The sequence below is a fragment of the Rhipicephalus sanguineus genome, chromosome 2 (assembly GCF_013339695.2).
Source record: "Rhipicephalus sanguineus isolate Rsan-2018 chromosome 2, BIME_Rsan_1.4, whole genome shotgun sequence".
Taxonomy (NCBI): domain Eukaryota; kingdom Metazoa; phylum Arthropoda; class Arachnida; order Ixodida; family Ixodidae; genus Rhipicephalus; species Rhipicephalus sanguineus.
This window is the reverse complement of record NC_051177.1, coordinates 146588551-146612608: the sequence shown is the minus strand read 5'-3', so window position 1 is coordinate 146612608 and position 24058 is coordinate 146588551. Positions and strand designations below refer to the sequence as shown.

General features: G+C 44.0%; 1 long non-coding RNA gene across 1 annotated transcript; it reads right to left on the bottom strand.

Moving 5' to 3' along the window:
* Window positions 1-529: 529 nt before the first annotated feature.
* On the bottom strand, window positions 530-22888 carry LOC119383773 (uncharacterized). Its single transcript, XR_005181731.2, has 3 exons — window positions 22774-22888; window positions 19825-20011; window positions 530-819 (listed from the first exon to the last, which is right to left on the bottom strand). It is a non-coding gene; the product is annotated as an uncharacterized LOC119383773 (long non-coding RNA).
* Between the last annotated feature and the right edge of the window lie 1170 nt (window positions 22889-24058).

Below are 24058 nucleotides of genomic sequence, written 5' to 3'. Positions count from 1 at the left end.
GATTGTTTGCAAATGAATATTAAAGATTGTCTGCAAACGCCCTCCTGGCTTCCCACAATTATTGGCAACATTGCGTCTGTGACGTCAATATTGGTAAGGCGGCGGAAGTGATGCAGCCGAGGGCACCGCTAACTTCGGCGCTTCGGCCGCTACAGCGAGCGTCTGCTGTGCAGAAGGCGACAGACAGCGTTGGTTTGGCCGGCGCTTCGCTGGTCGTCCCGGCTGTCACAGTTTTCATACTCCGCGCCGGCGTCACCGGCATGCCTTGCACGACTTCCAGTTCGTTCGTAACAATGTCTACGTCATACGTAGACAGTACACTCGGTTGGGTTTCGGTTTTGGTGTTGCGCTTTTTTGCTTATTTAAAATTATTCTCCAATTTGCCGAGTATTTCTGCTATCGGGCCCGTAACAGGAGCGTCTCAGGAACATAAAAGCACCATTACTTTGACATGGCCAAAACATCGCCGGAGTTGGCCTTTAAAAGATGCAGTTGGCGTGTTTTGGAATAAACAAAAGCAAACACTTCCTGCATTAAAAAATTATATTTTTATTATTTTTTAGTCAAAGTAATATGAAGTCTCAACACTTCCAAGCTTGCTCTTGTAATTGTTGGGTTCATTTATTATTTTAGTGAAGTAAACAAAGGTTAAATTGCACAATAGTTTCACATTAGTCACAATGAAGAAGCATCCAGAAATATTGCACGAAGGCAGGTGCTGTCCTCGTCGCAGTACTTGTCCACAATGAGCAGAGCATTGGCACCTGATGGTGTTCAAGCTCCTTAAGGACCCAGATTCACACTGTTTTGGTGGTCAGCCTGTAAGTGGAGGAGATACCAAAGTGTTTTTAAGTACCGAGTTCTGCGACTTGCTCTCTAGTGACTTTTTATTTAGCTTTGCGAAGGAAAATGAGGAAATGGAAACAGTCAGAAATCCTAGATGTATCAGCACCATAACACAAGTCAAAGAGAAGGCATAAAATTGAATACAAAGCACACAAGCAGCACACCAAAGAGAGGACCCCACAAAAAAATGCACACAATGCTATGCATTGCTAATGGAATTGTGCTCTTGATGACACAAATTTTTATCACTAAGCTTATCAAGGTATACTTTCAGCAAGCAGCACATCTATAGGGCACTGCACATGGAGATACATGTCAACTATGGGCGTACACTATTAAGTTAACGTGGCTCACATTTTTCTAATGCTGCACGGGCGCATGAGGACTGCCATGTGGAGGCGCGTGGCAATGATTGAGAGTGCATGTGCATTGAAAAGCAGCAAAGGTGGCTCGATAAGCCATGAAAGCACCATTTGCAAGCAAAAAAAAGAGAGATTGATTAATTTGCATTATTAGTGTGTTGTTACTGCCATGTATGTGATTATTGTACCAAAGTCATTAAAATCAAGTTTGGTCATTTTATTATTTATAAATAAGTGAATAAATATACAAATGAAGTAAAACTGTGTTTTGTTTGCATTACTTGGTTTCTTCCACACCCCATGGGCATCGGCGAAGCTTGACGAGACCATCAGAAGATTCTGGTGGATGAGGTATATTGAAGATATCTCAGTTTTAGCTTAACTAGTGCTTATGAGTAATTCAGTTTTTCAAAGCTTATGCAAGTTTTGAAGGCCAAAATGCAAGGACATTCAAGACCCTGTCACAAAGTTATTCAAGGATGTGAGGCAGCACCCCAAGTAAAAGTCTTTCGCTTTAACAATTTTACCAGAACATTACAGATAGCTTCATTGCATTAAAAATACAGGAAATCGATTAGAAATGTCCAGTCCTGCTCACAGTGAATTCCCAATATGCACGAAACTTGACAACTTGTATGCTGGGTAACCTTCAGTTCTCCGATTCAACATTTAAGTGTAACATGGGCCTGCAGCAGTCTGCTCTGTCAGAAAACATGCATGGGATTTTCGGCCACTTCTTCACACACTTGTCCAGCCCAGCCAGAAGAAGCAAGAACTCCCAAGTCTAGTGATTGGCAAACTGTAAATGTGAGGTCTTAAGGAAAGTAATTTGGTTGAATAATTTGAAATAAGTAGTTAGAATTGAATATATTACACAGAAAAACGAGCAGTTTTATTATGATCCAACGACCTTGCACAACAGTTTTACGAACGAGAACTAGGCATGTGCAAATATCACTTGCGCTAGTGTCGTCTGGTCTACTTTTGACAGTGTCCCTTTGTGCTGTTATACCTGCAATGTCCCTTTCTTGGTGTGAAGCGAAGTTGAAGCAAACTTATATTGAATTTAGGATTTGAATATGAGTAAGTTGCAAGTTATACCATGTAGTAAAATATTTCTGTTTAAAATTTTCCTCCTTGGCCCATAAAACATGCTCTTAAACTTTAGGGCACAGGCTAGGCCCTATACCTCCCATGTATTTTAAGGTGCATTTAAGACCAATTTCCTTGGAAACTACTACCGTAAAATACCAAGCAAGCACCCCTACCTGAGCAAGCGCACCCTTCTCCTTTTCGGGAGACTTAAAAATGCGCCAATGAATGAGCAATGATCAATCAAAGCACAGCCATTGTCATTACAGGTAACATTTTGTCCTTGTGGCGACACGGTCTTCAGCTTGCTTGCACGAATGCTCCCGGTCTCGTTCTGTTAGTAGCTGAACCGTGTAGATCTCCAATTATACTACGCTCTCCAAACGGTGACTTTGTCAACACGAGCATATCTTTTGCCGTTGCAACAAAATCAACAAAGGTGCAAATAAACTCAAGATAAGTGCACAGAACATGTCTCACACTCAAGGCAAGTGGACTTGGTAAATGCCGCGAGTATTAAAAAATCTGTACTATGTGCCTTTAGGTAGCCAGACTGACTTTAAAAACCTGCTAAGCTCAGAGAAACAACCAGTATTGTTTTTTAAAAAATTCGCTTGAGGCAGAAAGCTCAGCTTCTACACGATTTAAGGGGGTGCGGCTGCTCGCCAGCTGGTCTCGGATACCTTGTGATTTTGGCTCAATCAAAATGCGGTAAAATGTGTGGGGCACTGGACATTGTTATGGAAGGCCTTATTTCACAGAAGCAAAAAAAAAAAGAGAAAAACCAAATTTCAATAATAAAAGAAATTTACCTCACCCTGTGTCTTAAAAAAAAGAAAATTGGGGCAGCTACGCACCAGTGTTGTGATGAGTTGGGAAACAGTGTAGCTTGTGGCCTTCCCTAGCATGTCTGCAACCTCCAACTCATCTCCCTCCTCCACTTGCCTTCGATGAACTATGCTAAACTCTTTCTTTTATTATTTACCTTATTATTTACCCCACTGGCACTTCATTAAGTGCATCACACTATTATGTACCTCTATCCATATACATGCTTTACTTTATTTTCTTGCAAATATGTCTTATTGTTATCACTTTCTAATACAAAAAAGTGTAATGTGCAACATAGTATGTATTTCTGGCACAACATCTGGTGAAAGGGCAGAAAAGATTCAGGGTCTGAGAGAGGCAATCTCACTGACTGTGTTGGTAAACTTGGGATTAATTGTGCAGCCGTCTTTTTCTGCACAGCCGATGTATTGATCCTTGCCCCCAACACCTGAAAGCTTTCTGCACCTAATGTATTTTTGCACTGCTTGCAGGATTAGCACACTTTTGACGATGCGATAATTTCATGTTATGTCGTCACGTAATGTCATCTTATATGACGCCGCAAATACTGGTAATCTGCAACATTATGACGATGTCATAAAGCCTTAATTTATGATCACGCGGCTATTCGCATTGCTCTTGTTGCTGCCACTGCAGGCAGTCACTTTTCCCATTTGATGAGGCATCTAACACTTTCACCTTGAAATACAACCGTCCACTTGACCCCCCACCATAGGTTGGCAGTCACTCATGAATCGACTCACTCAGACTCAAATCGGGCCACAATTATGAGTCTGAGTGAATCCGGGTAAACAATATTTTGGTGAGTTTGAGTCCAAGTGAGTCCGGTTGAGGAAAATATTGGTGAGCCTGAGTCCGAGTGAGCCCTAAGCGCAAAATATATTGATTGAGTGAGTCCGAGTGAGCTCCACGTTTTGTTGCCAATTTATGGTCCTATCTACTCATCTTCATCATTACTATCAACCTCATGTCGGCTTACATTTATACTCAAGTCTATTCACACTAGTATTCATGGGCCATCTCAATATATATTGATCCGAGGCGTGAGTTAGGAGAAGGGGTGCCATGACCTCCCCCCGAAAACTCTTTCATAGGAAGTTCTTGATAAAAATATCTCGTGTGAGTCGCGTATTTCATAAAGATGTCTTTACTGGATTGATATATGATAATGATGATATATGATATATAATAATATCTCGTATTTGAAGGTACAAGATCAAAAGGTGTGTCGTAGAGCACTGATTATGTGAGATATTGGCATTAAAGAGGATTGACACCATGATCGAAAAAGTCCATTTTACGACAACGGGCTCATGAGTCGACTCACTTGGGCTCACTTAGACTCAGGTGAAGCCATGAGTCTGAGTGAGTTGGTCTGAGTAATATGTTGGTGAGTTTGAGTCTGAGTGAGTCCGGTTGAGAAAAGGTTTAGCGAGTCTAATTCCGAGTGAGTCCGGTTGAGGAAAGCTTTGGCGAGTCTGAGTCCGAGTGAGCTCCAATTTTTTTGCCGACCTATGCCCCCCACCATCAATTTCGTATCATTTTACCAAAGCATTTATGCTTATTGCTCTTTGATACTAATTTTACTGATTATATGACTCCAGTTTTAATCTATGACGCGCCTTAGTGTCTACTCTGTCATATGCAACCTTTACCTCAAGCCGTTCTAGCCCTTTTAGATAAGCTTATTATTACAGCGAAAGCTGTTACGAGATCACAACAAGGGCTGATTCTGGTGCCGTAGTTGTCCACTGCCACCGGTGTCCATAACCACTATTGCACGAAATAAGAAAAAAGCTAAATAAATAAAAAATGCCAAGGACACAATGGGCATCGAACCCAGACCCTCTGCGTGGCAGCCCAGCATTCTACCACTGAGCTATGCCAGTGCTTGAAACTCCGTTGCAAACTGACCATATCCAGGCATCATGTCGGGTAAGGAATCGTGTTAACATGCGTAATAAAGCGTTTCAGAACAGGGTATCACACAATGCGAATCGCGTAATGAGTGGGTCGTTTAATGCTCCAACCCATTACAAAAGCCTCAGGCATATTTCTTCATCGTCGTCAGCCACAGCATCAACAAAGTGCACATAATGCCTTACAATTGTGTAGCGGGTACCATGCTTTTCTGAAGAACGACGAATAATGGCATAGTGGACGCTTCCCCACTACACAAAAATTATGATGATTTATGGTGTAGTGGGTACCATGCAAGTGTGCTTGTAGTAGTTGGCCCAAGAGTGTTTAAACAAATGCTCTAGAAACGCCGCTCTTCCAGCTTTCGCTGTTACTGTACTGTACGTTCCGCGCAGGCCTGGCAGTTTATTTTTACCATGGTTTTCAAACTCACACCGGTGCTTGGCAGGGTGATCTGGAAGATGGCAGACCGCGCCCATGACCTCCCACCGCCCGAAATTTTTTAACAGCCAAGCTGTTTAGCAAATCCTTCCTTGTCCGGCGAACAAAAAAACTATCATCATAAACTGGTATGTACCACAGATATTTGGTAAATCTGGTCCACTAAAAATGAAGAAGGCAACAGTTAGCCCAAGAAATGGCTGCGAAGCGATGGCGGCGAGCCGAAGACCCCGAGTATGTACAATGAGCTTCTAGGTTGTTTTCTAGGTTGTTTGTAGGCCTTAGCTAGGTGACACCGATGCCCAAACTCGAGAGCCAGAACCTCGTGCTGAAACCAAGCGTTCGCACCTCTCATAGATCTACAGGTACGTCATCATTGGCGTAGGACTTCCATTGCTTCGGGGTCTTCTTGCTGCAGTCGTTGCCTTTCCCGTTCCCTAGTATCCCGAAGAATCGCGTCTTTTCCCGCACTATGAGAGGGAACGTGAAAGGCAACGGCGGCAGCAAGAAGACCCCGAAGTGATAGAAGGCCTACGCCAGTGATGACGTGCCTTTAGATCTATGAGAGGTGCGAACGCTTGGTTTCAGCACGAGGTTCTGTCTCTGGAGTTTGGACATTGGTGTCATTGGTGGAGTTCGGACATCGGTGTCACCAAGCTAAGGCCTTGAAACAACCTAGAAGCAACCAGATTAGTCTTCAGAATCGCCCAGCTATGCTGTTTGAAGCCTTGCGCGGCCTAGTGCAAGCTTCCCCAATTTTTAAGTGCGAATGCACTTTATAAGCGACCCTGAATCCGCCGTCCCATAGCAACGGCGCGAGGAGCGGAGAGGAGCGTCTGTAGCAACGGCGCAGCGACGTCACGCCCCACGTGACTGCGCGCGCTCCGCCCTCCGCTCCGTGGCTGCGCACGCCCCGCGCATTGCCTGTGGTGATGAAGGCCGGCGGCGAGACGCCGAACGAAAGCGTGCGAAGCGAGCCGAGCACCCCGAAGCCGATCTGGCGCGGGGACGCGCGATGCGTGAGCGAGCGCGGGCCCTCGAATTCGATCGGCCGGACGCGCGCTTCAAGCGAGACTTCCTGGACCGCAGCTTCGGATATAGCTGCGCGGTGTGCGATCGACTGTGGTTCGACAACAACCTGAGCCCCATCTCGGGCGTGCGCAACGCCGCCAACAAGTGGAACGCGTTGCGGGTTCTTTAGAACGAGTTCGGAAGACAGATCATCATCATCTGTAAAAGTGCTTTGCGCTTAAAAACGGCCAGACCTCCGTGGGTCGGCTGGCGCGTGCTCTCTCGCTGCCGTCTCCTTCGCTCGGCTCTGCAGTTTAGTCGCGCGCGCCCCCTCATAGCATCACCCCGTGCTTCGCACTTCCTCATACTCCCCTTCGGGGAAATGCGGGTTTTGTTTTTTTCTTGCCACGGCATACAGAGTATAAAATGACACTTGAGCACATCTACCTGCCCGGTGTCCACTTCAGATCTGTGAGCTTGGCTCACACATGCGCTACCACTATTTCTGATATGCCACGCCTCAATTATCAGACGTGATTCTTCATTCCTGTGCCTGCACAAAACTGTGCATTCATCGAATTTTGGCATGCACTTACACTCTCGACAATGTAAAAACAGGATAGACGTTGAGCCTTTGGTTAGCGATATTTTATGTTCCAATAATCTCTCGTTAACACAGTGGCCCCCATGTCCTACATAGAAGCGGCCACAGCTAAAAGGAACCTAAATTTGTTGGTGTGTTTTACGAAACATTTGTTAGTCCACTTGTTGTCACCTCGCTGTCAACTTGCTCATTCTTTCTGTGCAGAGCAGTACAAAACTTGCCTAGCTTATAGGAAGCTGTAAACACAACATTAATGCCGTACTAACTTCCCACTTTCTTTAGCCTGTGAGATATGCAGGAATGTAAAGAATACCTATGACACGTTTCTTCCTATTGCTTTCTGCAATCATGCTCGCTCCCAACAAAATGGACTTCTTTAAGCGTTCAGCGACAGTGGCCACTGCAATGCAAGGATAACCCACATATAAAAGACGCGTAAGCTGTGCTTTAAAGCTAGAACTCACTTTGTGCTCACATGAATTGTTGAGGGAAAATTTAAGGCACGACATGGCTATACCATTTTTTACAACCTTAAAATGCTTTGACGAGAAGTGAAACGGTGGCCTTGACTATCTAGGAGAATACTGCCAGCATGTGCGGTTCTTCTGAAATGTTACAAAAATGTATAAAAATTGCATTCCATTATTCCAACGGCATTCTTTAGTTCAGCCCTCCTCCATTTATTTCAAATTTCTTGCTCACTGAGGTAACCACAGAGTCAATGTCCTCACCGCTACAAAAAATCAAGTTCTCGTGCACACACAAAAAAAAACCTTTACAGAATTATCTAAGGCACCTTCTAACCGCTTCTCAATCTTGCTAAGGTATAAATCACTAAGTATCAGAGCAACCTTAGAACCAATACATATCCCCGATTTCTGCACATAAATGCCTTCCTTCCAACCTACCAGCGTCGACTTTAAATACATGGAAAGAATTTCTAGAAGAGCCACCATTGAACCACCACATTTCAGTAAAAACAGTTTCCTGCACTTGTTTGTTAATACAGCCATTAACACATTTTAACAATTCTGGCAAGGAGTAATAAAGGTTTAGCAGAGTGACGAATTGGGCTAGTTGGTGGTCTTTCACGATTTCTTTCGTGAGGGATTACAGGACAGTTGGTGTGCAAACTTACAACTGATTTATTCCCATCTTGTGAAGTGTCAAAGGTAGTTTAACAATCAGGTTCGAGGGTTAAGGTAAAGGGCAGAAAAAAGCAAAAAGGCAAAAAAGAAAACAAATATGATGCCAGAACATAGCATATGCCTTATTAAGCACAGACAAATTTTCGGCGGATCAGTGTATATCACTTTCTAGAAATTTTATTTCTGCTTGCGTTAAATGCAACAGCAAGGGTGTGCTGATGCATTGTTTTTTTGCCCCTATGATGAAAAGGGTTTCTTTTATCTCCCTGGTATCTTTGTCACTGCAATGTGCAAGCAACACGTGTCACGGAACTTTGGTGTACAGCATCGTTTTCAGTGTGCAACGAGGTGACCTGCTGCTTGCAATTGTTGGCAGGGGTATCTGTGTTCCAGGAGACGTTTATTAATACAGCGTCCTGTATGCCCTATTTATTTATTTATTTATTTATTTATTTATTTGTTTGTTTATTCATACAGTACTGCTAGCCTCTAGATGAGGCTGTAAGCAGGAGTGGGAGTTACAAGTACAAAACGAAGTGAACAAATCAAGATACAACAATTGTGTCACATGAATAGAAAAGAACAAAATAACGTTCCTGAAGAGTGAGATACAAAGCATATATGCAATTTTTAGGATCGGAGGGGAAACAGCGCAAGAGAAGACGAGGACAAGAAAGGCGACGCACACAGAGCGCTGACTTACAACACTTTATTGGTAGAAAGGGAAGGATGAATATTTATAGACTTCGCTGACATGCGCCACAACTGGGGCAAATGACGATTATTTGAACATTAGACATAGAGCAAGCACCACTGCGCACACGGGCGTATGACTCATGGTCTGTTTAGATATGATATTTCATGAGATGAAAGTGCTATCGAAGGAGAGCTGATGCAACTGCTGTCGAAATTTCTGATGAAATCTGCCTCGATGATTTCGCGTGTCAACTGTAAATTATGCCTAGCCAGGACCTCGCTTTTTTCAAAGATGGGCGCGCAGCCACAGTCACGACAATGAATGCCCAAGAGCCTTGAACCGTGTTGTACACATTGTTGTGGTGCTCGCTCAGGCGGTCGTTTAAGCACCTACCAGTCTGTCCCACGTATTTCTTCCCACAGGACAGAGGAATCACGTATACCACGCCAGTGGTACAGGGCACCGATGTCTAACCAACACGCCCAAGCATCGATACTAAGGCAATTTTTAGAGCATGGTATGCGCAAACTGACTGGAGAAAGATGACAGAACTTCTTCTCACGTAAAAGAAAAAAAAAGAACGTGAAGATGCGATAGACATGTCATGTCAACTAAGAGGGGTTAAAGAAAAGAGTTATAATGTGCTCACAAAAAAAAACAAATAAGTGTAAGGCATATGGACAACATTTGAAACTATAACGGTTGTAAATTATTGTCAAAGCGATTACAAATGAAGAATTTGTACAAAAGAATCAGTAGTTAGACATTACACAACGCTGGCTGGCAGGCGGTTCCATTCACAAATTGTCTTTGGAAAAAACAACTTTGCAAATTTCAGTGTGGCAGGGATATTCTTTTATTTTTTTACTGTGGTGTGAATGGGTGGCTCACCTGGACACTGGCTATATGTAAGTGTGTTTATGAATACCAAGTTTATCATGGAATAACAGGTCCATGAATTTTTTAACCGGTCGGGTTGGCGCCACTTTTGTAGGAATTCTAGACCTGCTTTTTTTACCAAAGCACTAGCAGAAGTGCGCCAGCTATAAGAACGATATACAAACCTAACCACTTTCTTTTGGACAGTTTCTAGTTTGTTTGTGTTTCCTTGACTGTATGGGACCCAACCTATCGATGCATATTCTATTACAGGATGGACTACAGTTTTATACGCTATTAATTTAACCTCGTGTGTACATTGCCGCATATTTTTTTTAAGTAACCAAGTTTCCACATAGCCCTCCGCACACCTTTCAATATATGTGTTCATTCCACCTCATATCGGACGTTACTGTCACCCTGAGGTATTTATATCTGTTTAAAACAGCAAGAGACCTGCCGCCTATGCAGTGATAACTTAATGGCTGTCGTTTTGTGTCACAGTCGTCGCAACAGATTTTTTAATGTTTATTTTCATTTGCCAATCTGTGCACCACACTGCAATTTGTGCTAAAGCATTGTTAAGTAGAACCTGATCACTAGGATTCTGAATGTTGTGATAGACTGTGCAGTCATCAAGATAGAGCTTAACTTTAACGAGATATCAAGAAGAACAAGGGCCCAGCGCAGACCCTGTGGAATGCCCGACTTAACAGGTACAGTATCTGAGCACACGTCGTCAATTCTGACACACTGGGCTCCATCATACACATAAGCTTCGGCCATGCAAGGAGCAAATCATGTATATTCTTTACCGCAGGTTAGGGGAATACTGCACACAACCTTCTTAGCACATAGTACAAGGAGGTCTCGGTGGTTTGTGGTGTACTTTTTCTTCAGTTATTGTTCACTGCTTTGCAGAATCCCTTAAAGCTTATGAAGCGCTGAAGACAAAAAAACACTGACACTGCATGTTCGCCCTGCTTATTTCATATAGTGCAAAATGCTGTACAAAAACAGAACAACTGCTGCTTTGCTGAGGTCAGTGTGTCCTTATTTCTTCGGTGGCGCATGGGTTTTTGGTTTCTTTTTTTTAATTTTCACTGATTCCTACGAACATGCTTTGGGAATAGCCACTGTTTTTTAATCTTTTAAACTGATGGTTTAAGGCTATGCTCTAAAACAGGGGTCTCAAACTCACATCAGCTATCGGACTGCAGTTATGAAATTTAATCTTACAAAGGGCAGTGACAGTGAAAATGTCAGAACTGCATGGGGAGGGAGTGGGAGAGTGTAAGTAAAATGTCAGCTAACATTGCCATTTGAAGGAAAGCCTTTCCCATATCTCTTATATTGGTCATTTCTTAAGGGTATTTGGCATCAGAAATAGAGAAACATGTCTATACCGATCTCCACAATGACTAATATCTGGACGCCGATCCTTAAGTTTAGTTTTTGTTCTGCGGTGATGTTTCAACACAAGGTGACCGCATGAGGTGTCTGATGAAAAAAAGATGCTTATGACCATTCACATTTGTGTGGCTTACCCGAACAAAGTGTTATTAATCACGACAGGCAAGAAAATAATGCCAGCACCATTTAGCAAAGTCACAAAAGTCATCAAAAATATGGGAAAACTGTCATGCGTGGGCTACGGGCTGCTAGCGAAAGGTTGGCGGGCTGCATGCGGCTGAGACCCATGCTCTAGAAGATGATGGCAGGACTTTTTCACTGCTCGCCAGATGCATAAATAACGCCAGGCCTGTGCAGAAAGCACAGCACAGTCACAGCAAAAGTTGGAAGAGCAGCACTTCTACAGTCCGTTGTAAACTCTCTTGGGGCTACTAATACAAGTACACTTGCCACTACGCCATAAATAATAATTTTGTCAAGTTGGGAAGCACCGACTGCGCCATTATTTATCATTCTGCGGAGAAGCAAGGTACCCGTTACACATCTGCAAGGCATTATGTGCACTCTGTTGATGCTGTGGCTGATGTTGATGAAGAATTATGCCAGAGCCTTTTGCAATGAGTTGGAAGCATTCAATGACCCACTAGTTACGCAATTCACATTGTGCAACACCTGTCTACACAATTTGCATTGGGTGACGCCTGGTTCTTATCTTACTCTTCTACCACACTATATAACACATGTTAATGTCGTTTCCTCCCGGCATGAAGCCTGTGTAGGGTCTTTATGCAAAGAAGTTTGAAGCAGTGGCATGGCTCTGTGGTAGAACACTGGGCTGCCACGGAGAGGGTCCAGGTTCGAGCCCCATTCCATACTAGATATTTTTTCAAATTTCATTTTTTTATCTTATTTTGCATGATAGTGGTTACGGACATCGCAGGCAGCAGACAACTATGGCGCCAAAAACGGCCATTGTTGTGATCTCATAGCAGATTTCGCTGTAGAAAGCTACGCCTCATTTGATGAGTTTCGAGTGGTTTCACTAGAAGCTTGGGATTTCTTTCTTTCCTATAGTGTTATAATGCCAGCGCATGTGGTGCATTTCAAACTTGATTTGTATATCGAGGAACCATCTACGCATCTAAAACAAGCTAATATGTCAAAGCCCTTCATTTGCTGGGCTAATTTACAATCGACTACTGCCAGGAACAGGTCAGAGCATACTGGAGTGATACAAGAACTGATACAAGAACGTATATGTTGACATCGAGCACCCCCCCTACACACAGAGAGACAAACACACAAACAAAAAAGATCCTGGCATAATGTGCATATGATCTAACATCTTTCTTGTTAATCTCAACTGCTGACAAGTTAGGGTTGCCCTCTCCTTTGAAACCAAAAGGTCCGACTGGGTTGATATTAAGCAGTGCTGGGCAGTATCGAAGATACATGTATCTTCGATACTATCTTAGATACTTTCTGGGTATCTTGTATCTGTATCGCGATACGTCTTGCAAAACGAGTATCTGTATCTGTATTTCCGATACATTCAATAATGTATCGTGTATCTTAAGATACAAGATACTGATATAGAAACACCACCGTGCGAAACAAAAAACGTCGACCGGAATTTAGGTTCTCAAGTTGATATTGCTGCCACTATGCCACCTGAATAAAACTAACGACAGTAACGTTCTTGCGTATTTCCGCCAGAGCGTTCCAGCCAGCACAGGCGATGATGTTTAAGCGTCCCTATTGGTGGAGCAGAGTCACGTGATGGCGCTTGAGCCATCGCGGCAAAAACAAGCGCGCCAACGTTTACGCGCAGCCTACCTTTTTTTTCTAGCTGTTTTCTTCTTTTTATTTGTGTTGATGTAATGACACTTGTTCATAGACCCTGCACTCTGCTGCGTACTCCAAAGTGGTAAAGTGGGCATGTTGGTATTCCATGTTGAAGAAGGGGAAAAGCGCACTGAAGACGATCACACAATGAAGGCCCACACACGCACACACATAGCGCTATGTGTGTGCGTGTGTGTGCCTTCATTGTGTGTTCGTCTTCAGTGCGCTTTTACCCTTCTTAAACATGCGTACTCCAATGCGTGCGGCGTCTTTCGCACAAATTCTGATGCCGCTATACTGTCACTATCGAAGTTTGTCTTGCGGGATGCTTCGTCGCAATGTCTCAAGAATGCAAGAATGGGGCTGCTTTGCGTCTCGCGCCTTTCACACATCAGTGATTTGAAAGATCTTGTGGATGCAAGCTTGACTTACATAGTACGATGAGATTGACTTACATGCAAAGGAGATTCTAACAACCATCCCCCTATCGGTGCTGACGTTAGATGCTATAGAACAAGCATTTACGTAACAGGAAATATTTTGACGTACTGTGTCTTTATTCTTCCTGCTAAATTATTCGACATGGTATTTTCATGATAACTTGATTGTTAGCACAAGTGCTTTCTTTGCTGTCTTCCGTTTTTTTGCATCCCATACATTACCTAGTCCTCTGCATAGTTTTTCGCCCATCTGTTTATTGTAATATGTCTTTTGTAACCTGCTTCTAAAATACGTTGTCTGCTTTGTTCTTATTTTTTAACTGCCTGTGAACGTAGTTTTATTTCATATTTTGCGGGCTTTCTCTAAAAGCCCGAAAACATTCGCCACGCAGCATGTATGCTGCCAAAAAAAATTGGGTCTGTCCTTTTTAAATTCGCTCTACAATGTCTCGAAGCGCAGTTGGCCCTAAAGTGAATATTAAAAATGTCGCAATGTCGCATAATTGACCTTATTTAATTAACCAGTTAAGCTTAATACAAAACATACCATAACGAGTGCCACATGACGGCAAACCAAATACCTTTGGTTTCATTCAGCGGCGGTTAGCCACTTGTTTTTTAATATCGGGTTCTACTTACGTGAAACACCCTGTGTACTTATTCACTTTGATTGTTTAATACGGAACCACCTTGCTATTTGACTTAAATATATTCATTTTCCTTTTTTAGGTCACTTTAAAGGATTCTTATTGTTACAAATCCGCAGGTAAGCAGAGCTAGAAGTAGCAATAGTGTGAATAGCAGTGATAACCTGCGGCGTTTTGTGCCGCTAGAATACGTCTGAGACGTTTCCTGGCGGCTCAGGTTCTCTCAGAGAACAAATGGTAAAAGATTGCACGTTAGTGGATATGTTGCTAACGAACGCTTTACGCCAGCAGATAAGTAAAATATCAAAAATCACTGCAGTTTTATGTCCTCAATTAATTGTGAGCGCCGACTATGTAGTTCATCGTCTTTACACGATGCGTCACAAACAATACCGCTACCAACGTTGTTGCTGCTGTACATTTGTCGGGGGATGCGGTATTACGAAAACAATGCGCTTGCGGACAAGCAGCTAGCTGGTCGCCAAGTAGAGCAGCGACGCCAATAAACTACAGAAGTGTCAGGAAAAAACAACTAACAGCGCAGCAGTTAAAGAGCTGTCATGTTAAGCAGCCAAACAAATCCCAATAGGTTGTTTAGAAATGAAACTAATACGCTTTGAGCAAGAAAGTTTGTATCTTGTGATACAAACAGGTATTTTGTTAAAATTAAACAAAGCTGGCCGCAGTTAAGAAATTTTCAAGTAAACACATTTATAAATAAGCCTTTGCTGCTTCTTATATAGATATATAACAGAAAATTTGAAAATGTATCGAAGTATCCTAAGATACAATTGGGAAGTATCGTATCGGATACAATTATTCCGCGAGTATCTTGTATCTGTATCTCAAATACTTCTTGCCCGAGTATCTTGTATCGTATCGCGATACAATTTCAAAGTATCTTTGCCCAGCCCTGATATTAAGGCATTTTATTACCTCACATGAACTTGTGTCACTGGCCCTAGCACCTGCAGAAAGTAATGCTGCTCAGGAATCCAGGGTTTTGATTTTGTACTTTTCAGGGTGTAATATCTTTTTCTCCATGTTTTATAATTTTTTTCCTAAAGCTTATTTTTATTTTTGGCCTGATCCAGCTCTGGCTGTTGACCTGCAACATCAAGGGGATGTGGCCACAGGCATTATGATCATCATCATGTGCTGAGCGTGAAATCGTGAAAAGAGACAAAGTAGGATATTAATAGTGTCAAGCACGGAACACGACAGAGATGAAACATGGAGTAACACAAACACTCTCTGTCTTGTCTCAGTCTTAATAGTTCTACGCTTAACACTATGAATACGTCGCACCAACAAGACCAAAAATCTACCCTTGCTAAGTGTAGGTTATTTCGTGTTTTTCCCTTCTTGTTTGCAACAAAACAGGTAGAATCCCATTGGTTTATTGAGAAAACTTTTATTGGCAGAAGAAAAAAGAGAGAGAATGCAAGCTATCATGGTATAGACCCTTATTCCAAGGTCAGCTCACTGGACTTTTTGTCCGAGAGAGCCAGGTAGCTATCTCATCTCCTCTTTGGAAGCCATGCTTCATGCAGCTGCCTTTTCTGCTGTATGCGGCATGCTGCGGAAGAGGCATATCCAGAGAACTTTTGAAGCACTTCAATGTGGTATGTTTAACTGCAGGTGCGTCTGCACACCGTGGACATACTTATGCAAATCGTGCAGGATAGATTTCATTTAAATAATGAATTAGGACAGGTACGTGCCTGAATTCAGCATCCGACTAATGAAGGGTTAACTCTTTGTTAGGGTTTAACTCTTTGGCTGCAGTTGACTCCAGAGCGCCAAGTTTCGACTGACTGACCATTTGGACATACATACCCCAACTGCAACCACAAGCAAGAACTGCCATTAGTGCCGACAGAGACGTAGGTAGGTCCACAGAAACAATTAGTGTCATTACTGATGTGTATTAGAGTCCTAACTTGTTAAATCATTGCAGCTTGGCTAAAGCGAATTCATTATTGCAATATGTTCAAACCCTTCAAAAGTAATCTAAACTAAAAATTTTCCCATATGTCTTTGCATAGCACAACACTATATGAAGACAAAGCATACTGAAAAACACAGCTGTATATACTATGTAAATGTAAAGAAATGTCAAGCATTTCTTTATCTGGGTCAGTAAAACTGTATACTTTTTAGATTGGCAGCACTACCAGTGGCAGGACAGTCAAAACAGGAGACAGGGAAAGCTTCACTTAAAACTGACTCCTCAGTTTAACCTTTATTACTGAGCCCTTGGCTGCAGTTAGAGAACAGCAAAGTAAATGTGCAGTTCTTGTTGGTGTGGTGTATCATGTGAACAATATTTCCTTCACCACTTTCTGTGCAGGCTCAAGAGCATGCATACCAATAGACCTTTTTCAAGCACACGAGCGCCACCAACAGGCGCGCAAGCGCTCATGGGATGTGTACGCCGCAGCAGCCGCCGCGACGAGCGCGCATGTCTCGCGCTGTAGCTTTCCGCTTGCGCCATGCCAAGACTTCTTAGACGCAGTGAATTTGGCAAGGTGCAACATGTTACTCTCGACGATTTGCATCTCTCCCACTGTTGGACCAGTTGAGCTAGAGTTACTGTATATGCTACCTTTAAGCATATACAGTAACTCTAAGTTGAGCGGCTCAGAAGCGTCACCTTTTATTTATTTTTTTAGCCCCACTGCGCCTTACGGCATAAATAAAAAAATACAGCTCGGTTGCCTACGAAATGCAGGAGCGGTCTGTGATTCTCGGATGCATTTGGAATCAACGTCCATTGACACTGTCGACGACTACAGTGTGAGGTTCTGATATATGTAACGAACTATAAGTGCCTACTAACCTTCGTTGGTGCTATAGCTACAGGTTGGAATAATACTTAGAGCGAAAAAAGAATGGAGCAGTGCAAGGAAGGAAATGCACAAACCAGCGCTCACACACAACTGAAAGATTATTGCACGCGTGAAAAAAAGCATTAAAAAATGCGAGTGCGTCGCGCGTGTCGTAAAGAGGTACGAAAAGTCAAACAACCAAGGCGTGTGCTTACAGTCGATTAATAAAGTAGAATTCCTTAACTTGTAACGACTGAGAAGGTTGACTGACACAAAGTGTGGCATTATTGTGACATGATATGCCACCGAAATTTCTCGCGTTGTCTGATTAGGTTGATGGTACAAAATTACTGTGCTTTCGAAGATGGTATTACATTTCCATGACTGATATAGAGAGGCGAGATGAGACTGCTCCATTCAATGAGTTTCGATGTATGCTGAGGCGCGTATACGTATTAATACATCGACCAGTCTGGCCAATGTACATGTGGACACAAGAAAGAGAAATTTATGGTTAACTCCTACACAATTTACAAAACAATCGGCATGCCTCTGACCGCATTTTTCTTTGCCAACCGCAGACCCCTGCGACCTTAATGCGACTGAGCTTATTTGGGGCGGTAAACACAACCTTTACCCCCACATCCCTTCCCTACGTTCTTCAGGCCATGCGACTGAAGAACTTCTTATACATACGTGGGATAACTGCAGTATTTCTAGTTTCTTTATTATTTATGGATGGAGAACGTCCGTGTTAATCTTTCTTTGCCATGCGAACAGATTTTCGCGAACTGATACAACGATACGCGATATCCTGCCTCTTTGATCACTTTGCAGCTGGAAACTACTGCTTATCTTATGTGCGCAAGTTTTTTTCCAATGCCTTGCGTAATCATGACATCACAATTCCTCGTTTAACAACATTCGAATGCGCCGACGCAAAATTGAACACCGATTTAACTGAACGCGGGCTATAGTGCCCGCGAACATGCTCCGCAGTTAAACTTATAAGCATGTATCAAGAAACTGCAAATTATCAGAGCAAGGCATCTCACAAGTGAATTCTAGTCCAATCCCTTTTTCTTTAAACACGTTTAGGATGTGCTCACTTCTTTGTACAGCGCATGACTTGTCAATTAAAATAATATAATAATCTGTATACCCGAACACTGTAACACCTCTCTACAGTTTGGTTAAACCCTATCACGAGCCACTATGGCATTAAATGCCGTAGTGGCTTGTGAACAAGTAATCATTGAATAAATACGAATTCGGTGTTCCAGCTCACATTGCTCACGATAGCACGTTTCTACTGCATGTATACCGGCACGTGATAACTCGCATGCCGCTTAACTGCTAGATCCAGTATACATCCGCTCGGTAATATACCTACACTGACTGCATCATTTCTTTCGCATTTCATGCGTAGAGATACATGCAGGTGCGTTCAGACGGGTAGCATTTAGTATTTAATAATAGTCAACCAGCGGTGACGTGTTTTTTTTCGTTTGGTGCTCCCACGGCGCTAACGAGCAGCAAGCGACGGAACAGCGGGTGGGCTCGCCGTACACACTTTTCCCATAGTGCTTCGTGCGCCCTCGGGGAGTTCTGGGATTGCTTGAAAAAGGTGTATTCCTGGAGGCCCAGGCAAGCCGGTGGCATGATGCGAGCTTCGCGGCCGGGCCTTCAGGTGTCGCCCCCATCGAAACGACGACAGCGCACCGCCGGCAGCGGTAATCGAAACGCCATCTAAGCCTTTTTTTCGCCGATTTTATTTGTAAGACTTCAGGTCAATATGCACAAAAAACCGTTTCTCATTTAATTTTATGCTGTCAGAAGCGTATATAGCGCGAAGGCTAAAAAGATTTGAAAGTGACGCACTTTTGTACCAGCGCAAACCAGAAAACAAACAGTCACGCCGCACTGGTGGCCGTGAAAGGGACGCGGATATGTTCATATCAGTTACGGACAGTTTGCTGAATACTGTGAACGAAGTGTTGCGACATCTTAGCAGCAGACGTGCAGAGACTTTAGCGGTATACCTTTCTTATACCAGCGAAGGCTTCGTGCAGTTCGGTGTATTTATCATCCAACGCTGGACAGCTTCTGTGCTCCGGACATCTGTGGTGGGGCTATGCGTAGTACGTACCTTCTTTGCATATAAATGCTTATGCATGCATGTTATTCACTGGTATACATGCTAAAACGCTACTTACGTGTCGTTTGTTTTGTGTAAACATCGATGCAGTCGCAATAAAATAATTTATTGCAGCAAGTTTGTGTGATCAGCGTTGTCATTTCGCTCGACCTGTATGCGGCAGCACTACCCTACTAAAGTAAGTATGTAAGATACTTGTGAGTACCTAATGAGTAATTGACCACAGTGTACGTTATGGAAACGAGAGAAATTCAGGGAGGGCGGAGAGGGGGCTGCCGGAGCGAGCGGGGGACAGCGGCGACGCAGAAGCAGACGACGACGGCATCGTCTGCTATGCGGAACGCCCGCCGCCATATCAAAGCGCCCTTGTGCGTTTGAAACGTATTTCATTTTATACACAGCTAAAAAATCTACAAACAATATTCGTAGTTCTTAAAGCTAAATTGCATGTGAAAGATGATAAAAGCTTTTTCTGTTGAGAGCAAGATAACATTTTTAATTGTTTTTGCAACTACCGTTAGAATCCAGACGGCGCTACCGTCGTGTCCAAACTTCGTCCCCATTGGCTCTATGGACATGTCACTCCCTTGGCCCAGGTACGGCGTGTGCCTGCCATGAATGCACACAATCCGGCTTACCTCGAGATCCTGAAGGGCCTTGGAGAGGAGCTGGCTCGTGTGCAAAACAGCACGGATGGAACTGCGCTGATGCTGGCACTCAAGGCTACCGCTGCAGCAAGACGTCGCCGGGCTCGTCAGATACGAGTGCAGCCAACCAGCATTGCCAGGCGTCGGCCAAGGCTCACGAGGGGGTCTAAGAGGATGCCTGCAAGGCGCCCAGTAGTTGAGCCAGCTGCCAACAGGCCAAAGAAGAGGCCCCATTCTCTCAAGCTAAACGTCGAGCAGAATGTGCCCAGTGCAAGCCTGCATTGAATGTTCGCTGTCTCCCGCCTAATGGGTTTTATGGCAGCCCTAGGCACAGTGCCAGCCTGGTTTCAATAACAACCTTTCTAGGGTTTTATGCGCCAAAACCGTGATGTGATTATGAGGCACACCGTAGTGGGTGACTTCGGATCAATTTAGGCCACATGGGATTCTTTAACATGCACCTAAATCTAAGCAAAGGAGCTGCTCATCATACAGGCTGCTCATCGCCGCCACTGCACTTAGGTGCTTCACCTATCCTTGAATCAAAGTGAGGAAAACGACTCCTCACGTTGGCTGTTGTGACATCATACCCCTACAATTGGTGACCTTAGCCACAGGCGCAAGCATCTGGCTCTGCACTGCTACCACAGTATCATGCATACAGTCATGTTAAAGAATGGCACCAACTAACGGACAACCCTTGGCCCGTCCAGCTGTGGCCCATTCAAGTCACGCTGTCAAGTCATGTTGTGATGCAGTCACAATGTGGTATTCCATGATGATTGACTTTTGCTATGCCTTACCGTTAGGAGCTAGTGTGGTCCTCAGTTCTGTCAGCCCTCATCACTGAGGGCTGACTGAATTTTTGATGTACCACAAGAGCGCCCAGACGTAGGCGGCTAGACAGATACGTAGATAGACAAGCTCAAATAGCCTGCAGTCTGCTAAGAAATGCTTCGCATTTCAAATGGGGCAGCTAAGCAAAATGAACAAATGTAACAAAAGTAACTCACAAAAGCGAAAGAGGTCAAGGTTCAGTTACTCCAGATGTAAGCAACATAACCCTGGTTGCACAGCCTAGTTGCACGGCAGCAGTGACCACAATGCCAGTAAGACAGAAAAGGAGACCAGTGAGCAGACCTCGGAGCATGTCTTTCCTTGAACATGTCGACCCCTGTTTTAGAATATTACAGTGGTCTTGATGTTGTGAGAACAAAAGCAGAAATAGTAATCATGTCAAATAGAACACCTTTCTGCTTCCTTTGTCTTGATGGAGAGTTTCTCTGAGATCTTTTGTTATCAGTAAGGGTGTGCAAATAGTGAATTTCATCTTGAATCGAATAGTGCCAAATAGTGGCCGAAAATGTCAAATATAGATATCGAATACAGAAAGTTTTATTTGAAATTGAAAGAAAGAACAAGGAAATAAAATCTGCTCATGTCTTCAAACACATAACGCGGTGCGTGACAACTACCGAAAGACTATGAATTGTCATGACACAAGCAGTTTCACATGACCTGGCTTCAGGCTCTCTTGCCGCGATGTTAAGGTGTTTCCTGCAGTTCACTGGGTAATCAACTAAAACTTTTCGCTGTTCACTGGGTACCTCAGAGCAGGGTTGGGAAGGTATCACAAAGCGATTATGACGATACCTCGATAAAGTGCAGCTCCGTGCTCTTTGAAGTATGTTAAAGGATCATCCTTTCTTGTGATTAGGGGCTCATTGAAGTATTTGTGAACCTCTTGCCTATAAGACCTGAGCTCAGTGTGCTGGTTATTTTTGGTTGCCAGCAGTTCGAGTCTCACAGAATGTTCCCTGGCCATTAGCCATGAGGCGTGGAAACAACATAATCTTTTTTAAAATGAACATGCACTCACTTTTGAACCAGCATATTGATGAAAGTTCTAACGAAAGGTGAAAATTTAATAAAGTTTAGCGACTTTAGCGTTAGTTTTTGCCATCCCACCCTAATCAAATTGCACTATTGGCCTTTGTCGCGTCTTTGATATTCGTCGTGTTGAATTATTCAAAACTTCAAATACTAGCTATTCAAAAGTCAAAACGAATTATTCCATTTGAATTCGAAACTTGAATATTTGCACATCCCTAGTTACCACTTTGCCAGAGTGCGGTTGCACATTTCCAGTTGTCTTCTGAACTTCAAAGCACTAATATTTTCTGTCATCTTTGCTCTGCACACATTTACAAGTTATTTACCTTGCTTCAATCAACATTAATGTCTCTGTGTGTGTGCATATATATAAAACATGTTTATGCTTGTGATATACCAATAAACCAAAAACCTCTTTTGCTTGTTCTTACTTCATGGGACACTTTTCTTGTTAATAAATTGTTATCTCTTGTTTTGTTCTTTTTTTTCTGCATGGGTACAGTGATCACTACAGTGGCGGACGTGATTTTAGTAAGCCTCCCTCTAACATATATTTTTACTGTGATGAAGCGTTAAAGTGTAGACATCATGGAGAGTAGAGCCGTATAGAGTGCACTCGACAATTTCATGGAGGAGATTTGCACAATACTGCCAGAAAGAAAGCTGAAGCCACAAACGAGTGCGGATAAGTGCGAGTCTCCCTTGCCTTCACTGGAACACAGAGCCGTATTGCGGTGAAGCCATGAAAAAAAAAGCATATACTCGAAGAGCTCCCCATTTTAAGTTCAATTTCCTCCTCTTAAATTTATTCCACTAAAGGCAGTGCTTTAGGGCTGCGTGCTTTTCTTTTATCTTTTAGCTTCGCAAGTTTGGAAGCGGCAGCACGATAAAGTTTGCGCGCAGGCTTTTATGGTCGCACGCTTGCATCGCCACTAGCTAGTGGAAGCTGCGCTTGCTGCCCGAGCAACGTTCGTAGCGTTAGATATGCTGACAGTATCAGAAACGCGCTTTTTAATAGATCCATGCTGAGCAGCAACAAAAACTTACCAAGTGGAGTAGAGCAATGTCCGTCGCGTTGTTCTTCGCTGCAGGCTGTGCGTGTCCGCTTCAATGCATCCTGGACGAGACGGCTTTCGGCAGCGAGAAGTGTGCGCACAGCGTCTCTCGAAGCACTTACTGTCTGTTCACGAGTATCCGATTCATTCGTGAGGCGTTTGCTATGGTCGCGTCGTCCAGGCATGGAGAGCCAGGCACAGGCGCGGACGCGCGGTCGCTATGTTTTCGCTGATACGAAAACACGGGGACTGGCAGCCGCCTGACACAATTTGGCCGGCCAAAATGCATAGCCCCAGAGAGCGCCGTGGCGCGGTGCATTGTGGGGGGGGGGGGGGGTTTATTCACTCGCCTTTGTAAATCCGCCTGCTGGTCGGCTGCCGCTGAAAGTACCAGGCCCGGATTCCTCCTCGCCACCTCCTCGCAGGAATCACCGCCTCTCGCCCACTCGTCGGTTCGCCGCCGCCGCTCAGCTCCCTTTCACCCCGGTTTCCAGAATGTTCGGCCTCAGGCGTTGACGGGTCGTGGGGAAAGCACATTCGGGTACGTACTTGCAATGCTGGGCTGACGGGCCATCAATACAATTGGCCCGTGCATCATTGTCGCCGTTGCCGGTGCTTTTGGCTGTCACAGCGAAGGCGCAAGTGTACCTTCCGTCCCTGTAGCCCGGCTCGGCCACGGTCTCCTGTAATACCTCTGTCACACGGCCACCACCGATCTCCATTTCACTCCGTTCGTCGTTTAACTCCCTGATGAAGCATTACGAGAATGGAGTTGTGGCCGTGCTACACGGCTCGGTGCAAGCTTTCGACGGTGGCCGCATGGGGCAGTAACAGCGCTGCTGCGCTCGTCGAAACGTCAATTTTTTTGCCTGTGCAGTCGCCTTTAAAGCAACAAAAACGTGTTTTTGTGTGTTGATGAAGTGCTCGGAATCACCATTGCTGTCACAGTGCTTGTGCGTGCGCCTCACACGTGCAGAAACAAATATGGCGCGACGCTTCACAGCGGCGGCTGGGCGAGGCGTTGGTGTGGAGAGTACAAGCGCTGATGTTAGAAAAAAATACAACTAAAACTTACACTACGGGACGTGAAATGCTACGCAAAAAAGAGCATAGTTTTTAAAATTATAATTGAGCTCATTAGGACGATTTTTCTAAAGCGGTTTTCAGCGTAGCAGTAGCTGGCAGGGAACGAGAGTACTCCATCGAGCCGAAATGGGCATAACCGAACTCCCTCCACCAAAAGCTCCATTTAACTTCCTCAGCGAAATGGTGACCGT